Source organism: Nannospalax galili, unplaced genomic scaffold (assembly GCF_000622305.1).
Source record: "Nannospalax galili isolate Female #2095 unplaced genomic scaffold, S.galili_v1.0 scaffold65, whole genome shotgun sequence".
Lineage (NCBI taxonomy): Eukaryota > Metazoa > Chordata > Mammalia > Rodentia > Spalacidae > Nannospalax > Nannospalax galili.
In genome coordinates, this window is record NW_008353294.1 from 1,772,173 (window position 1) to 1,786,265 (window position 14,093).

Consider the following 14,093-nt stretch of genomic DNA (forward strand, 5'->3'; position numbering starts at 1 on the left):
ATAAAGCAGACCTGTGTCACTGAACCTGGTCTCTGGTGTCTGAATGGGCTCTGCTGATACAGTCTCCTCACCAGCCCTGGTGTCCGGGACCGGGCAGAAGCAGCAATGACAGGAGGCAGCACAGGGCAAGCAAAAGAGCTGCCTCAGCACCAGGAGAGCAGAAGAGCAAACTCAGCCCAGGGCAGGCAGAAGAGCAGCCTCAGCCCAGGGAGAGCGGAGGAGCAGCCTCGATGCCCATGAGAATGAAGGAATGGCACCCATGAGAACGGAGGAGCGGCCACCACTGGCGGTGACCACAGATAGCAGTACAGAGGGAGAAGGGAGAGAGTGCAGATGAATAACACTAAGGATGTTTGATTAAACCATAGACAAATAATTATTTTGTAAGTATACTTAAAATTCATAAATGAAATTCAAATGGAGCTACACCACACAGGGTGATATTATTCCGTCCAAGAACTATTTCTAACAAAACTCCAGTGCGAGACATGGAAAACCTTCCTTTGACTTGCTGTTTATGGTAGTCAAAGTGAATCCCCAGAGTATAAGCTGATGCCATGACTCTTGGTGGCCTCTCAAAACTCAACGGTAATACTCTTTTCTGAGATATTACACACATTGGACACAGGTACTGATTGGAAATGTCCTCCTTGAAAACCAGCTCTCCTAGCATTGGAGAGAGCACGGCAAGCTACCAAAGGAGAAAAGTAGTCAATGGCCCTATTCAGCTATAAAGCCTGTGAATCACAGCAATGACCAGCTCAACAAGCTATCCCTGATGGTGTGATAGTGACACTTTTATCTTGGGGGTAACCAAAAACTTCCTAATTTGACCTTAGGCCCATTCAATAGGAAGGAATGCTTGCTTGGTTCTGTAAACCTAGCCAAAACCCTGTGGCCAGAGAGGATATAGACCATAGAGGAGGACCTACAACTGCCATTTCCCTAAACCCAACAATTTCTAACCATATTATAATACCTTATCCTTAAACTGGCAGATAAGTGCAGCTCTTACCTTCATAAAAAAAGGTTCTCTTTTCAAAAGATGGAGATAGTTACAGAAACCCATAGCTGATAAACAATACAGAGAATGAGTCACTGTGGGGTTATCAGACTCAAATAATACTTCCAAAATTCAACCCCTACACCAAAGGTTCAGAAAACATTGCAGAAAAGGGGATGGAAATAATATGAGAGCCAGAGGACAAGGATGTCAGCTGCTAGATAGTGCCTTCAAGACATGACAGGTAAGCTGTATTCATGAAATTTCAATAATATGATTGCCTATACAAGACCTGTATTATAACTTCAGTTGACATACTAACAAGAATGGGGGAAATTCACAAGGTTGCTCCTCTAGATAAACCACTATAGATAGTTAATGGCTACTGGGAGAGAAAGGGTCACATTTCCCCATTGATGAGCTCCCTGATACATTCAATTCCAAGGGATCAATCCTAAACTTATATATATGAAAGCACCACTAAATGAACTCAATAGGTTGTTGAGAAATACCGATTCATATGCACATGTATATGTAACAATAAAAATTAGAGGTCAGAAAACTGAGTGGCAGTGTGGGTGAATGTAAGAGGAGAGGGAGGAGGGACAGGAAAGGATGGAAATAATGCACAAGCAATACTTTTAAGAAATTCTCAAAAAATAAAACAAGCTCTACAGAGAATACTCGATGGACTATTTCTGTCTGAAGAAAAGATTAAACAATCTCAAGAAAGCACAAAGTATTATTAAATTATCCCAGAACAGTTAATCAAATGAGGTATAAGAAAACAGCACTACAATACCACCATAACAAAAATTAATAAGCATTGTCCTTTATTAACTCTCAATATGAATGGCCCCAACTCCTAAGTGAAAAGTCACAAACTGAATAGATTAGAAAACAGGATCGATTGATTTGCTGTCTCTAAGAAACACACCTCACCAACAATGATAGTCACCAGCTTAGCTTAAAAGAATGGTAAAAGATATTCCAAGTAAACACAACTAAAATAGACTGACAAAATAGACTTGAAACTAAAACTACACATAAGAGTTAGCAATGATCACTTCATACCCATTAACGGAAAAATATATTATGTACCTAAAACTATAATCCAACATAAACATTTCTTGCCTTAGGTTGTTTCTATCACATTTCTGTCATATATTGAATCACAGTAATGAGAAAAAATAATAGATTATTTAATAGAAAATAACAGTGTGAGGCAATTATTACCTTTCTTCAAATTTTAATGATGCATAAAACAAGAGATAAAAATTAGCCCAATTCATATCACAAACACCATAAACATCCATCTGATATTGAAGTCCAGGCCACATAGAGTTCTAAAAATGTCTAATTACTGTTTTTCCAGTTAGGTTTGTGGATGTCTCTGTTGTAAACTTTGAACATATATATTTCTCAAATATGAGCTTCCTAAATAATTTATTTCTATTATATAAAAAATTATTTATAATCATAAAATAACCTTTTATTTTATATAAATATAGAGAGCTTTACTTCTGATTAGGAGATGATAAAGAAAATAGCTAATTTTAAAATTTTATTAAGAGTACCTAGAGCTGAAGAGATGGATTAGTCATTATGGTACTTACCCCACAAGCTGAATTCAGATTCCCCACACCCGTGCATTGCCAGACATGTTAGCTCACAACTGTACTCCAGTGCTGGGAGGGTAAAGACAGGTATCTGGAGTGCTAACTAGCTTAGTGGAATCAGTGAGCTCCAAATTTAGTGACATTGTTTTAAAAAATAATATAGACAGTAATTGAAAAAACACTGAACTTAACCTCTGGACTCCACATGCACACAGACATACATGTGCCAAAGCTCATATGAGTATGTGCATATACCACCCACACATACCAAAAAAAAATTATTCAATCAACCCTTAATATGAAATTTAGCTTTTTGACAGGTCTTAGGAGCATGATACAGAGAAAAGCAAAGCAAGGCACATGTTTAAGGATTAGATTGATATTGAGAAACTCATGGCATATCTGTAAAATGAGAGACAAAAGTTTAAATATTGTATTATTTCCAAAAGTAGGATATATTCAAAAATAAGTTGTATAGTTTAGCTAGACCAAAAGGGACATATCAAATTTTGTTACAAGAATGTACAAGTTCATTTTATCTGAAGTTTTATAATGAGTTAATAATAATAATAAGTTCAGCAATGTAAATATATTTTACTGTTTAAGAAAGATTTCCTTGCTTGCTCCCTTGGTTGCTTCTGTATTTAAAACTTTGAAAGGGATATAATGAAAGGAAAAAAAATGTAAATGACTTGACCTCTGCAAACTGTATATCTAAATGGTTAATTCAGTAATGGCATTTAAGTCACTTGGCAATGATTCTGTTAACTTAGACCATACTGCTTCGTTCAAAACTATAAAACTATTTATTTTTGTACAGCTTTTTTTTTTTTTTCAAAGTAGCATATTAACCACATTAGCTACTTTCAGTCTTGTCCAGAAATGAAATCTCTGTACTTTGTTCTCTATTGTTAGGATACACTATTTAAAAAATTATCCTGATTTTATTTCATTGAGAAATTGCCTATTATTTACTCTTTTTACAAAAGAATTTGTCATTGCAATTTTTAAAGACAGATATCCTATCATTACTCTTACGCAGTGACAATGATGGTACAACCTTTGCTCTCTCAACAGCTATAATTTTGCAACCCAAGGTTGCACCATCTCAATTGTTTAATTTCAGCCTTTCAACAATAGACAACTGAGTAGATCTCTGACTACATGCTATCAAATGATCACATGATTACTTGTACACTTTCCATGTGGGAATTAAAAGACTTCAATGTGAAAATATTTCTGAACTCTGTAGATACCTAACCTCCTGTTATATCATGATTATATAAAAGATGAGTATGGTGGCACATGACTAATCCAGCACTTGGGGAGTCAGGGATGAGGATTACAAATTCAATTTCAGCTTTAGCTACACAGTGAGTTTAAAGCTACCATAGATTTTAGAGATGCTGTCTCAAGTTTTTAGAAAGACAAAAAGGATAATCACATGATTCCTTAGTATTGTTAAAACTGTACATATTTCTCATTAGTATTTTATCATAATTAGTAAGGGTAATTATAATTAAAGAAGACTAATTTTCCGTGAGATGAGGAGTTGTACTGCATATTCAACTCTCATCTTTTATAATATTTGTGCAATTTATCGTTTAAATAAGCAGGTATAACCTCTTAATATGCTTTTCATGTGATGCTTGCCAACATAAATGAGATGGTTCACTCGTCTTCCATTTATTACCTTATGTGTGACACTAATATCGATTTAAAACTTATATTCTTTACATAGTTCTTGATAATGCTTAAACCTTAGTATTTTTATATGTAATAATTGTCTTATATCAATGCTTCTAACAGCATACATTTTGAAAGAAATTGATAACACTAAGCCTATAAACTGTTATTTTATTCATTATAAAAACATGGACATAACTTTCATCCTGTTATTATTAGTTCTGTAACCTTTAGCAACTTGATTAATCTCCACCCCCCCTGATTTGTGAAATAGCACTGTGGTCCCAACTAATAGATATATAGAAATTGTTGAAACAGTTAATGCTTACAAAGCACATGGAGTAGTCTTGTTAAGTACTGATATTCATACTAAATTAAATAATTTTTAGTGACCACTACTAAAGTTTGTTTTCTGCTGTGATTACTGTTATTTTAGTAGATACTGGAATTACTCAGGATATATCTCATTTTGTTTGCCTAATTCACTGTGAGGAGCTAACTATGCAAGAATGTCCATTCAACTCATTTTCATGTAAAAGCTTCTTATTGAATGTCAATACCTAGGTATAGGTAGGCATTTTGTAATAATTACTTTCAGCTATTTTAATTAAGTGTGGTGGGAAAGACAGAGGGTCATTACTGGAAGCAAAACAGTCTTAACAATAAACACAACTGCAAAAAAATATCATTTTTAGAGAGTGGAATTCTGTCAACTCTTTTAGCATAGTTTAATGCCAATCTCTTCCAACAGTTTGAGTGGGTTTGAGGAGATAAATGTTTTTTTAACCTCTACTAAGTAACATGGAGCAATTTTTATGCTTCTTCCTCAAATATAACTCATTTTTTATTTGTTTATTTTGTGTGTGTATTTCATACAGAACATCACAAACAATCTTATTCATCTATATATCCATATCCCATATGGCACCCTTCCATAGTCCCCTCCCCACTAGAGCCCATATATTATGTAATCCCTATTACTGTCCACTGTTTTGTTGGTGCCCCCAGCCATTCTCCAGTGGTTGTCTATCCATTTAATCTAGTCAGCCTATCTAGAGTTCCCTGTTTTAGGAACTTCACCTATTCTTCATCTAGCAGCAATCCATTGCCAATATTTGTTTAGATAAAATTGGGGTCTGATGTCCTTTTTCCCAGTTCTATGCTGGGTTACTGTCTTGGAGTCTCTTGGGCTACCCTGGCCAACAAATCAAAGGAAGGTATCTCCTGCATGGCATTGTGTTGGAACCCCAGTTTGGGGTACCCAACATCCATAGGAGGCCGCTCCCCAATAACTCAGTCCTCAGACCAGGAGATGCAACAAGCATGAGGATTTATTACATTTTGCAAAACGGACCCCTGCCTCACTTGGAGGGCAGAAGCCCAGAGCCCAGTTCACAGGCTTCTTTTAAAGACAAAGACCACAAACTAGAGAGAAAGTGGCAATAACGTCACAAGCGGCGGCTATGTGCCAAGCAAAAAAGCAGAGGTGGGGGGGGATTTCTGGGATGATTTCCAGCTTTGGGCAAAGAGCATGAAAAAGGTCAGCTCAGCTTGTTCTTAGCATTCAGAATTATTATTTTATTTTTACTTCCTTGTACAGTTTTTTGGCCTGAAGGACTTATTTCCTTGTCTTTAGCCTAGGGGGACTGAATTAGGGTCCTTCAATTGTTTCTTATTATGTATTTTGGCTATGCACATGGACCCTTAAAGAATTATATTTGAAAGGACCCTGAGACCCTCTTCATTCACCCGCTACCCCCTAATCCCTCCAGACCCCCACTAATTGCTCTTTTATCTTCTGTAAAATGATTGGCTGCTGCTTTAGACATGCCTAGACATGCCCTGCCATGCCCTGACCCCCGCCTGCTATTCCTCATCCTCCTTCCAGGAAACTATAGATTAAGCAAGCCTGAGCATAAAAACTGCCCTATAAGGTAAAAACGGAGACTCCTGACCCCACAGGTAACAGTCAGCACATTCCACAGCCCTGAGAATAGCACCTACCAATAAGAAACTTCCAGGGCTGCATCTTATACATCCAATCGGTTTAAAATTATGTTGGCACGAGTGGGCTCCTTGAACCAACCAAAATGTATCTTCAGTATTCCCCCCCCTTTGTCTAAAACCTATAAAGGCTCCACTCTCCCTTACTCTGGGCTCTCAGCATGGATCCGTTGAGTTGGTGAGGTCTGAGAGCCCGAGCTTAAGCCCAAATAAACCATAAACCTTTGCTTTTGCATTTTGGTGTGTTGGGTCCTCGGTGGTCTTTTTGAGGTTCAGTGGATGAGGTACAACAATTGATCCCTTTAATCTCTGGTTATACTTTCCTTTAGGGTGTTTAAGACCATACAGTTGCCCCAAATAAACTAATTTATTTTTATTCTTAATGTCATTTGAGGATATATTCCCCAGGGGTCACCTGAGCTTGGGAGGAGTCCCTGGCTCCCTTCTTTTAGTAGTTCCAACTATGTGAAGGTAAGCCAAAGGTGCTGCTCAACCATGGCTAGCTTCACTTGGAAACATAGAGGAAATGTTTCTTGTGTATTGACCCTCTTCTTTGCAGACTGGATATTGGTTCAAGTCCATTTGGTGGGGTCTCCATGGCCTCCTTGATCAAGAGGACAGGTGACTCACCATAGTTACAGCTCATTTTAAGAGATGCTCATAGTCCCCTGGAGCTTAGTTGACTGAGGAGGGCAAGGAGCAAAAACCGTCCTTTATTTCCCTCTGACAAATTAGTATAGGCCTCAAAGGGAGTTTCTCCTGTCCCCACTGCACTTGTTGGTTCTGTGAGTCAGGCAGGCCCTGGGTCTGCCTCCTGACTGTAGCCATATCTGTCATTGACCCATACCTGGTTGCTAGAGGAGAACTTGGTGGGAAAAACCGCTTCCACCACTAGAATAGCATTTATCAGAAGAGAAATGCATCTTATTTAATCCTTGGGAAATCTTAACCACCCCTGGGAAAGTTTTTATCCTTTGGATGTCTTTTATAACTGTTCTTCTGGTTTTAAAACCTATCATTTTTTTCTCAAGGAATTTGGGCTTGACATAAGTCTTGCCACATTTGTCTTCAAGTAACATAAGAAGACCATTTCTTCAGTCTGGTCTTTTTTATATGTGTTGTAGGATGTTCTGTTATTTTACAGACATGTTTTACATGCTGGGCAGAATCATCTAGATTTGCCAAAGCCTGTCTCACTTCAAAAAGATCCCATCCCATTAAAGGGCTTAGTAAAACCATTAAAGTCCCATACCATTCTCAAGGTCCCAGATGAATTAAGCTTTCCTTCATATCTCTGGTGAACACAATCTTATCTGGCCCAGTGAACTAGACATCATATATTGCTTTTCTCATCCCTCATTCTCTCAGTAATACCTGCCCCTCCTTTATAGTCCTCCATCCCCTGATAATGATGTTAGTTTCCATTGGTGACAACCATGTATCTTTAATGACTTCAACCAGCCATCCCATTAAGGACTGTGGCCCCGTGCATTTGTCTAGGTTGAACAGCCTATGAAAGTTGGATGGGTGGTTATATAATTCAGCTGTGAAACTTCTGAAGGACTTAGACAGATGTCATTTGTATGTCCTATACTCTTACAAGCCACGTGGTTAGGGGCTCTCTGATTGCTCGCTTAGAAGTTTTTCCTAGTTTTAACAGTTTTAGTATGGAATGTTTCCTAGCTACAGCATTGTTAGCTTTTTTTTTCCTTTTGTATCAACAGATGAATCTGAGGGGAGCCTTACCTACTTTCATTTTTAGGTCATTTTCTTTTTTACTGTTATCTATCTTTTCCTCTGAGTCCTCGGACCTTACACAAGTCAAAGTGTCCTGCTTTTTTTTTTTTTTTCTTTCAAGCTCTGAAGCTTGATCTGCCACAACTTCCCTAGCCTTTTTAGCTTCCCCTGCCTGGGGAACATCTTTTATTATGCAAAGTGGCCACACCCACTCTCTGGGTGCTTCTTTTGGGTCCAGAGCCAGTGAAAGATTTTCTAGCCTCTGGATAACCTTTAACAAATCTTCACATACCTGCAAAATACCCCCACATTTACAACATAGCTGTGGCCCACACTTCCATAGGACTGGCCCTTTTTTAGTTACAGATTTTATAATCCATTGTATAACCCACTTGACAATTGCTAACCACATTAAGCATATGGGGTTTAATTGCCCTTTCTCCTGGGTTCCTGGCAGCTGCTCCTGGATTTGGAAATCAGAGCCCAGATGACCCACCCCAGAGTAAGTGGGCACAGCACTGCTTTCCCAAACCCACATCCCCAAGGCTGTGTTTGGTTTATCTTGCCGACTATGCAAGTTTGTCACCCAAATTCTCTTGAGGTCTCTGGTGCTAGTACACAAACCATATAACATATTTCTATGTGAATTTATTATAGTTTATATCTTGGGGTGGGGGGATGGAGAAACTTACAAAGACTCACGCCTGGCACCCAGTGTCCAGCTCTGCACGGCTGACCACTGCCATTCCAGATCACTTCTATGCCAGCCCACAGTCTCCGTTAACTTTTGTCCACATATCTTGGGCCCACATTCTCACCCCAGGTCATAAATGCCCCCTCTCGTGACGTGGGTGAGATGCTGGATCTATTTTTTTCTCTGCACCTGCTGCTCATTCTCCATTCTCCACGCACACCACCATGTGTTCTTGGTGTCTCACGGCTTTCATCCCAAGCTGGCACCATGAGCCCCTCCTTCCCTGGCTAACTCTCCACAGTCAATCCTCCCCTGTAGGCCCCACCTCTTGCAGGAACCAGGACTCCTGGGGAACAATTCATGTCTGCTAGATTTGAGTTTCATTTGCTGTTGCTTTTCAAGTGTCTTGAATTGCAATGTTAAGTCATTCATTGTGTTCTTTCTTATTTTTTAATGTAGGCACCTAAAGCTAAAACTTCCCTTTAAAGACTACTTTCAATATGTCCCAGAGATTTTGTTGTGTTTTATTGTCCTTTTCATTTAGTTCCAGGAATACTTTTATTTCTTTCTTAATTTCTCCTTTGACCCATTCCTCATTCAAGAGTGTTGTTTAATCTGCATGTGTTCATGTAGCTACTAGGGTTTCTTCCAGTGTTGATTTTAAGCTTTATTGCTTTGTGACCTGATAGAATGCATAGAATTATTTCAATCTTTCTGTATTTGTTGAGGTTTGTTTTGTGCCCCAGTATATGGTCGATTTTGGAGAAAGTTCCATGAGGAGCTAAATAGAAAATATATTCTTTGGTGCTTGGGTGGAATATTTGGTAGATATCTTTTAGGCCCATTTGATATATGGTATTGTTTAATTCAAATGTTTCTTTGTTAATTCTCTGTCCTAATGACTTATCTAATGGAGACAATGTGGTATTGAAGTCCCCCAATATTAATGATTTGTAATTAATCTGGGTTTTAAAGTCCTGTAGTACTGATTTTATGAAGTTGGGTGCAAGAGTGTTTGGTGAATATATGTTCATGATTGTAATATCTTCTTGGTCAATTGTTCCTTTGATCAGGATTAAGTGACCCACTTCTCTCTTCTGATTAGTTTTAGCTTGAAGTCTATATTAGCAGATATTAGAATTGCAACACCTTCTTTTTTCTTAGTACCAATCGCTTTGTATATTTTTTTTCATCCTTTCACCTTAAGGTAGTGCCTGTCCTTGAAACTTAGATAGGTTTCTTGCAAACAACAAAAAGATGTGCTCTGTTTCTTAATCCATTCAACTAGTCTGTGTTTTCTGACTGGGGAGTTCAGTCCAAAGGTATTTAAAGTTATTAATGAAAGATGTGTATTGATTACTGTCAGTTTTATTTCTGCTCACATTCTGGGTATAGCTATGCATTTCCATAGTTATACCTTCATTAAGTTGCTTTCTGTAACCCCTTGGGTACAGGCATTCCTTTCTTCAGCTCTTTGTATTATTTCAAGAACTCTCAAAAGACCTGAATTCTTTCATCCTATATATGTCATGGAAGATTTTTCTTTCCCCTTCAACTATAATAGACATTTTGGCTGGGTAAAGTAATCCGGGTTGGAATCTTTCGTCATTTTAAACTGTTAATACCTTGGCACAGGCTCTTCTGGCTTTCATAGTTTGCACTAAAAAGTCCTCTGTAATCTGATGGGTTTTCCTTTATATATGACTTGCTGTTTTTCTTTCCCAGCTTTCAATATTCTCTCTTTCTTTTGTATGTTTAGTGTTTTTACTATGATGGACCATGGAGAGTTTCTTTTCCGGTCCTGTGTATTTGGTGTTCTATGTGCTTCTTTTATTTGTTTGGGCACGTCTTTCTTTTATTTTGGGAAATTTTCTTCTACAATCCTGTTGAAGATCTGGCCCATACCATTATCCTGAGATTCTTCTCCTTCATGTATGCCTATGATTCATAAGTTGGGTCTTTTTCTGATGTCACACAATTCCTGAATATTCCATTCTTGTGTTACATTTTTCATAATCATCTTTCCTTAAGTGGTCTAATTCATCCACTTTATCTTTCAGTCTTGATATTCTATTTCCCATTTCATTCATCCAACTGGTGAGCTTTCTCCTGTCATTTCTACTTGGCTTACTGAGTGTTTCTCTTCCTTCTTCATTTCAGCCTGAGCATTCTTCAATATTTCTAGCTCTTTTCTGAATTCATTCAGAAGTTTATCCCCATATTCTATCAGTTCTTTGATTTCTTTCTTTGTATGTTCTTTAACTTCACTGAATTCTTCTATCATGTTTATAATTGTTCTTTTGAATTTCATGTCCTGTGTTATCTCTAGGGGGTTCTCATTGTACTTTTCTAGAGGACTGATGGTATTTGGTGGGGATTATATTATTTTTATTTTTTGTGTTATTATTTTTTTCTGTGACTTTGACATGTGGATTTCTTTGGTAGATTCTGGTACTTGTGTGAGTCTCCAACCTTCCTTTGTTGAGTTTTGGTCTGCTTCTTTTTGTAAACTTAATGGGCCTTTATGGTTTACTTGTTGGGCATGAAAAGCTGGTTGGTCTAGGTTTCAGGTTCTCTCTTTTGCTTTTATATTGGAGTGGCCAAATTGCTTTCCCCTTGCTGCTCAGGAGTTCCCACAGAGGCCCAAGTGGGATGAGGATTAAATGCTCTCAGGCTTTTTCCTAAGGTCTGGATCACTCCAGGAAGGATGCTGGCCTCAGGAATTTCAGGACTGGGCTGGCGTGGGAGCAGGGCCCAGGAAAGATGCTGGCTCCCAAGGATGCAAAGGGAAGTGAGGGCATGAAGATGCCTAAGGGCTCCTGGTGTCTACAGGAAGGAATTGGGTTGGTCCCGATGCAAAGGATGAGGAAATAGTGGCAATTCTGGACTAAGAGGTCAGTCCATGGGTCTGGAATGTCACGACAAGAGATGGGCCAGTGTCCCTGCTAGGAGGAGAGATGGGATAGGGGAGCTGGGAGGGTGAATGAGGCTGAGGGAGTCAAGGTTCAGCAGCCAAACTTACCCAGGCAAGCTGCTAGCTCCAGGATGCTGTGGGGCTGGGAAGTCCACAGATGCAGAGGAGATATAATTTATACCCATAGAGCTAATACCCATTGTTATAGTTCATTCCCCATAGTGTTTCCTGCTTTGTATTTTACATGTCAGTTTATGATTTATAGTGAATTAGTTTTATAGGTCTGAAATAGGAGCAAAATTTCCCTTTATTTGCAAGGAGATGCACAGTTGTGCCAAAACATTTTCATTAAAAAAAAAAAAAAAAAAAAAACAAAAAAATTTTTTTTTTTTTTTAAATTTTTCAAACAAGTTTGTTATGTTGGAAACAAATTTGCCATAAGTTGCCATATTTAGTTTTGTGATACCAATTCTGTGATGTTATTATGCGTGTGCATCCTGATGTCACTACCACAGTTTCCTAATTACTGTATATTTGCTGTAAATTTTAACAATTAAAGTGGGAATCGTCCATATTTGCATCTTCTTAGTCCTTGATATTTCCATCTTAGTTTTCAGACAAACATGAGAATTTCTTCAAAATATCAGGCTGGGTTAGATGGGCACTTTATTGATCTTAGTCATATAACTGGTCATGTCATTAGCATTGGCTGTACGCTAACACTGATCTGTATAATGCTGCTTTTTCCACATTAAAACATTTTTGTACTATTTGTCAATTTCTATGCCTTGGAAGCTAATAATTCTAATATTTTATTGTGGCTTATACAAATTATGTTATATTTCTAGTGGTATATGTATAGATATTGATTTAGAGCAGCTAGAAAGTCTTTTTTGAGGCATCCTTGTAACTGATCAGAAACATATGCTCACAGTGGAAAGCAGACCAAATCCATTTCAGTGAATTAACTAGTGGCATGTTGAATCTCAGTATCATGGTAGATGAATTATATGTGGACATTTGAGAGACATAGATGTACCTCTGATGGCTTAGCATGCAGTTGAACATAAGCTCAGCATGTACAAAGCATTGATTTAGGAGAGAGGGTATGGAATTTTACTTTCTGATATTTTATAAATATAAAATCTAGAAAGGAAAAAACAAAGACAATGACGAAAAAAATCAAATAAATTGGCATTTGTCATTTTTTAGATTTTACAAAGATGTAAATCTTCACTCTAATTGTACACTTCATACAGGGTAAAATTTCTAAAATAAATATCTGGATAGCTTCATAATATATAAAAATAAAATTATATTTCTATAGTAAAAACACAAACTATAATCCAGTCATGGCAACATGCACCTTTAATTCCAGCACTTGGGAGGTGGAGGCAGGGGTTCTCTGTGAGATTGAGGCCATCTTGTTTTACACTGTGAGTTTTAGGACAGCTAGGGGTAGGGGAAGACGTTGTCTTAAAAACAAAACAAAATAAGATACATGACTTCTAGGAATATTTAATTTTATGTTGTAAAAACTTTTTCTTTTATTAGAAGAAGCATTTCATTATAACAGCTTAACCTATTCAATAACATTTTTCTGAGCTAGAAAAATATGGAACGCTTCACGAATTTGCGTGTCATCCTTGCGCAGGGGCCATGCTAATCTTCTCTGTATCGTTCCAATTTTAGTATATGTGGTGCCGAAGCGAGCACGTAAAAACATTTTTATGAAGTGTTGAATTGATATTTTTAAGAATAGACTCAAAAACTATTTCTAAAAAAAGGAGAAAGCAGGAAAATTTAATAGTGGAAACTGCACCGCATTAAAGGACACAGCATTTGATGGCTAAAAATGTCAATTACAGAAAAATACAAAAACAATAAAGAAATTTCCTTTTACTTTATTCATTTATGTATTTATTTATTTATTTTTTTATTTTTTTGAGACAGAGTCTCCCTGACTCCCTATAGCCCCCTGGATCTACCTACATAGCCCAGGCTGGCCTGGATCTCACAGAGATCCACCTGCCTCTGCCTTCCAACTATTGGGATTAAACATGTACTTCACTGCGTCCCGCTCAAACTCTAAATTGGCCATACTGTGTAATTCATTTGCAGTGTCTAAATTCAGATTACCTTTAAAAAATTTCTTCTTTCTAAACATAAACTCTCATTTGACTTAATTCAAAAATATAATATAATATTTAGAAGGACAAACCAAGATGAAAACAAAATGTGACAAAGGGTATTGTCATAAGAAGTGACTATAACAGAAAGCAAATTATGTGTAAATAATTGCAATGCCAAACTACTGCAGCATTTGGATGAGACCATGTAACTTGAATTCACAGTAACAAGTACAATTCACCTAAATTGCCACATCTAATATTAACAGTCACATAGACTTGAAATTCAATCAAATCTGCGTATAAA

At 37.5% G+C, this 14,093-nt stretch overlaps 1 non-coding gene across 1 annotated transcript; it reads right to left on the reverse strand.

Moving 5' to 3' along the window:
- Positions 1-13,266: 13,266 nt before the first annotated feature.
- Positions 13,267-13,373, reverse strand: LOC115067243. The gene has a single exon (XR_003846673.1). It is a non-coding gene; the product is annotated as a U6 spliceosomal RNA (small nuclear RNA).
- Positions 13,374-14,093: the final 720 nt, after the last annotated feature.